Raw genomic sequence first — 5,899 nt, 5'->3', positions numbered from 1 at the left:
CCTTCCCCCCGGTTCTCCCTTGCTTTCCCCCTTGCATCTGCCTTTAATTACTCTCTCTTCTCTCTCTCTTTCCTCTCCATACATATCAGATGCATATTGCACCTTCTTCACATGAATGCTGATTAATTGCAGGGTTAGACTCTGAAGCTAGGCTGGACCACATTATTTTTGATGTTTGCTCTTTTAACTGGGAGAATAAATGCCAAGAATCCACAGTAATCAGTGGCTTTTAGCTTGTCACTCTTATGACACTCTTTATTTAGACCAGGAAATGGCAAATGTGCTGGAAATAAGAACTTTATTATGAGGGTTGGAGAGGTTTGTGCGTGTTTTCTTTCCTCTCCCCCCTCAAAGAGGGAGGCTGTAAAAAGATTGGAATTAGTTATCTTCCAAATGCTGGAAAGCAGGAAAGACGATGGGGAGGGGGGAAGGACAAGTTAGATATATATTTTACACTTTCTATTCTAAAACGAAACATTTATTTCCTGGAATCTTTCTGTTTTCAGCCAGTATAAAAAGGGGTGAACGCAGAGGTGAAATCAACATACCTTTGCGACCGGTTCGCAAATGTGAGTGCGCAGTGCTCACAGACGCCCCCTCCGCCCTCCACAGGACCTTCCGCGAATGCGCAGAGCATCAAAAACGGAACGTGATGATGACGTCCGGGTGGGCGGCGGCTCCTACCAAGCACGCCTGCAAAGGTAAGTAGAATAGGGAAGGGAGGTGGAATCCGCTGTGACAGGCAATTTAGATTAGCTAGAAAGCAGGAAATCTGATAATTCTAGCTAATATAAATCATGCGTCACAGCTGATCGTCGGAAATACTGGTTCGCCAAACCAATAGCATTTTTTTTACTACCGGTTCAGGCGAATCGGTCCAAACCAGTAGCATTTCACCCCCTGGGTGAACTGTCATATGATGATGATGATGATGTATAAAAATGGGAAATCACAGCTGCCAGTTACTTGCTCTTGGCCTTCCCATGCATTAAATTCTTCCCAAGGATCTGGGATTTCAGAATCTATTGGTGTGGGTATATGGGCGAATACCAACTCAGGTAGTCTTTGACTTACAACCCCAGGGGAGCCCAAAATCCCAGCTGCTAAGCGAGACACTTGTTAAGTGAATCTTGGTCCCCTTTTATGACCTTTCTCACCACGGTTGTTAAGGGAACCACTGCAATTGTCAAGTTCGTTCCACGGTTGTGAAGCAAACCTGATTTCTCCATGGACTTTGCTTGTCTGGAAGTCGCAAAGGAGGATCCCATGACCGCCGCCGCCACCCCGGGACACTGCAACGGTCATAAATACGAACCAGTTGCCAAATTTTGATCACGTGACCACGGGGATGCTGCAACAGCTGTAAGGGTGAAAAATAGTCATGAGTTACTTTTTTTCCAGTACTGTGAACAGTAACTACAACTAGCTGTATTGTGGCCTTTTGCAATTGACGATGGAAAGTTTGTCAACGTCGCAGATTTTCTAAGTCTCATCTAAGATTTTTTGGGTATACCAATCAGTGTGCCAGATCACAACTGGCACCACCACTGCTGGTTTACACCATAACCTTTCGACGTTGATTTGCAAATCTTGACTACTTTGTGATCTTCTCAAATCCTTTGTCTTCCGTTCTACTATCTCCTATTACAGAATTAGTTAAATTGGCTGGTCTTGAAAAAAAACTGCTAAGTAAAGGGAGACTTGATTTAATCCTTGGATAAGAAACCATCAGAAAATCCTTAATTTATAGGCTAGATTAGAATGTTCAAAAAATGCTGGAAAGCAAAAGAAAATGACATTTGCACATAGAGTCACCAGGATTTAAAATCAACTTGAATAAATCTTCTTCCTTCTTCTCCTCCTTCCTCCTCCTCCTCCTCCTCTTCTTCTTGCTGTTCCTCCTCCTTGTTTCTCCTCCTTCTTCTTCTTGGTCCTCCTGCTTCTCCTTCTTCCTTCTCCTCTTCCTCCTCTTCTTCTTGTTCATCCTCCTCTTCTTGTTTCTCCTCCTCCTCTTCTTGAAAAAAGATTTCTTCTGATTTAAAACTAACAGATCATTTAAGGAAAACAGCAGTATTATCAAATACAGGACAGCTGATCCCATGACAAGAAATTGATGTGTGATGGATGGTTGAGCCTGCAGGAGACTGGAGCCTTCAAACTTTCATTGCCATCCTGAATAAAAGGAACACACGGAAAGCTTTCACTTTTGAATAAATCATAATGTTCTACTGCATTTAAGCTTAAGGAACCATGCTACATACTACAGTTAAGTAAAAACAGATCAATCCATGTTTTGATGACCAGCTTTGTCTGCTAATCACAGTTAAATACACCATAATGGTAAGTTTCTTTAAAAGTGAAACATTTCAAGCGATGAGAAAAGAGGAATGAGGACATTAAAACTTGAGCCAAAACAGATTTCTAAGTTATGGAAATCCGAATAGCTATTACAGTGTTTTTTTTCAAGGATTCAAACATGTACATTCAATTTGCCAATTCTTTTGATGAGTTCTATGGGATTTTGTCTGTTGGACAACGAAGGGCTATTTCAAATCTTCCCTTAGTCATCTATTCTATTTCCTTGATGATGAAGCAGGTATATGTCTCCTCCTTCCTCCATGTATGAGTTAAAGGCCAGATTCCAGGAGTGGGCTTCAAAAATTTCAGCAATGGGTTATTGACAGGCAAGATGTTGTAGCAGAAAATTTTGTGTACTATGCTTAGATTGGACCGCAGGCAGTGCAGTTCCAGTTTGTCCAAGCCCAAAATTTCAAGCCTGGTGGCATAAGGGAATTCTCTTGTGAGTAGAGGTCTGTTGAGGTCTGCATTCAAAGTTGAATGTCAGCAGAAGCTCAGGGTGGAAACGCAATTCGATCCCCAATCCATAATCCTTAGAGAAGCGCCTTTGCTGCAGATGTCTTATTGGTCTGTTGCAGCCCCTCTTCTTCTTGTTATGATGATTTGCACTTTTCTCAGCCCCATCAGCTCAGGTGGAGGCCCAGTGGATGGCACCTTTTCAAAGCCTTGCTAGCAACCTGATTAACACCTTATTAGAACAGCAAGGGGGCTCTTCAGTTTCTGAACATCTGGTGCACAAGCCTGGGGCTGCTGGTGAAGGCAGAGACCCTCTGCTCCAGCCACACGCTGGGATCAAAGCAAGGGAGCAATTAGTAAGTATGGGTCTTGTAAGGAGGGAGGCTGTTCCATGGACATTGGAACATTATAGGCCAGGGAGGACCAGCTCAAGAGAGGGAGCTGGAAAGGATCTCCAATGATCTTTTCTGAGAAACATGTATTTGTATTTATTCGTTTGTCAAGGATGTACACAATAGCAAGTATAAATACAAACATGGACATGAACGAAGGAAATAAATACAAATAGATGGGGACAGTAGGACAGGGACGGTCGGCACGCTGGTGCACTTATGCACGCCTCCTTTACGGTCCTCTTAGGAATGGGGTGAGGTCAGGTATGAAATTCAGCAGGTTCTCACAGGTTCTGGAGAACCGGTAGCGGAAATTTTGAGTCGTTTGGAGAACTGATAAATACCACCTCTGGCTGGCCCCAGAGTGGCATGGGAATGGGGATTTTGCAGTATCCTTCCCCTGCCATGCCCACCAAGCCACACCCACAGAACCGGTAGTAACTTTGAATTTCACCACTGGGTGAGGTCCACAGTGGACAGTTTAAGGTTGAAGCTGGGAGGGTTTCAGGGTATAATAACGGAGTCAGGTAGAGCATTCCAGGCGCTGACCGCTCTGTTGCTGAATTTGGAGAATTCTAAGCTCTGGGACTCTGCCACCAATTCTAGCAGCAACTCTCTTCCTAACTGTCTGGGTATCTGTATAGAGAGAATCAACTAGATTGGAAGGATTATTTCAGTTTGAAGCGAAAGAGCTCTTTGATTTGGCTTCTTAGAGCACTGAACTAAATACATTCAGATTCCATTTGGATTATTATTATTATTATTATTATTATTATTATTATTATTATTATTATTATTATTATTATTATTATTATTATTATTTCCTTACTGGTGCACAGACGGTGGCCCAGATTGAAGGCCATTTAACTAGATTTTGCCGTTCCACTGAGAAATTGTTCAGCAGTTCCCTTGAACTGATTTTTACGCTAATACTATCTTTCATAGTATTAAAGATTCAAACCGAATCTTTAATACTAGATCAGAATCTAGAGCCTAGGGCCACTTTACTGGTGAGATGGGCAGCGTATAAATGTCACAAATAAATAAATAATATCAAGTGCTGAATATTCATACATCCCTAATAGCTGATCACTCAACTCTATGTCTACCAATTTATGCTTTCATTACATCCAAATGCCTCATTTTGCTAAATGGTTAAGATCCAGTCAGCTAATTAGAATAGAACGGAACAGAAAAGAATAGAATAGAGTTGGAAGGGACCTTGGAGGTCTTCTAGTCCAACCCTGTGCTCAGGTAGAAAACCCTACACCAGTTCAGACAAATGGTTATCCAACCTTTTCTTAAAAACATCCAGTGTTGGAACACTCAAATGCATACTTCATCTTTGAACTGGACCAAATGGATGGGTCTCTTAGGCAGGGATGCACAAGCCAGGCTGCAGAGTGGAAAATGGGGGTCCTCAAAATCTTGGAGTCTTGCCCTAAGAAACTTTGCTCAAGTCCCTCCCCCCCCCACAACTTTTAATTTTCTGGTGGTTTCAAGATTAATAATGAATCCCACGGAAAGAGGTTAAAGATTACCCACATAGAAGCAGCCACAATGCAAATTGTTCAAACTGGTCCATGAGAAAAAAAATGGTACAGGGCACTGAACTACAACTAAATGTAACTTTCTGGGTTTCATATTTGGCACACAATCCAAGCTTAGTACAAGCAGCTTCTGGATGTTCTCCTCACCTGATTAAGCCAGGTAGTAATTATGGATTCAGTTACCAGCTTGGGGTTCATCTCCAAGTTACTGTCTCATGTTTGTATTCTGTGATTCTATGAAGTCACTCCATGAGTTGCATGTCATTCATTCATCTAATTTAAACTAAGGTGAAATTAAATGTAGGTTCTCTGTCTTTCTCTCTCTCTGTGTGTGTGTGTGTGTTTGTGTGTGTGTGTGTGTGTGTGTGTCTGTCTCTCTCTGTCTCTCTCTCTCTCTGTTTCTCTCTCTGTCTCTTTCACTCTCTGTCTCTCTCTGTGTGTGTGTCTCTATCTCTCTCTGTCTCTTTTTATCTCTCTCTGTCTGTCGCTCTCTCTCTCTCTCTGTTTCTCTCTGTCTCTTTCACTCTCTGTCTCTCTCTGTCTGTCTCTCTGTGTGTCTCTGTCTCTGTCTCTTTTTATCTCTATCTGTCTGTCTGTCTGTCTGTCTGTCTGTCTCTCTGTTTCTCTCTCTGTCTCTTTTGCTCTCTGTCTCTCTCTCTGTGTGTCTCTCTCTCTCTGTCTCTCTGTCTCTCTCTCTCTCCCCCCCCTCTGTGTGTCTCTTGCTGTTTGTCTGTCTCTTTCTCTCTCTTTCTTTCTCTCTGTGTGTCTCTGTCTCTCTCTCTCTCTCTTTATCTCTGTCTCTGTCTGTCTGTCTGTCTCTCTCTCTCTCTCTGTTGTCCCTGCCTACTTTGGGGAGTGTGTCTTCCAACGGTGGCAGGTGTGAGCCTTGGTCTGCAAAAGGTCCCTTCCCTGCCTCAAAGGGATAGGACCTCAGTGGTGTTTCTGCTCAACCACATGGCCTCTTCAACTTGTCCTCCCAATCTACTTCTCCGGGATTGCTTTGAGAGGCAATGAAAGCCCTTGGCAGGGGCTTCTCCCCCAGATGCTTTCCTTTCCCACGCCTGCCTCTGCATTATGTGATTTCCAATGCCCTCCTCCCCTCTGCTCCTTTCCCCATTCTCCTTCCACCCATTCCCCCTCCCT

This window comes from Natrix helvetica, assembly GCF_964273705.1.
Source record: "Natrix helvetica genome assembly, chromosome: 12".
In the NCBI taxonomy this organism is placed as follows: domain Eukaryota; kingdom Metazoa; phylum Chordata; class Lepidosauria; order Squamata; family Natricidae; genus Natrix; species Natrix helvetica.
The sequence above is the reverse complement of the archived record's forward strand: the minus strand, read 5'-3'. Positions refer to the sequence as shown.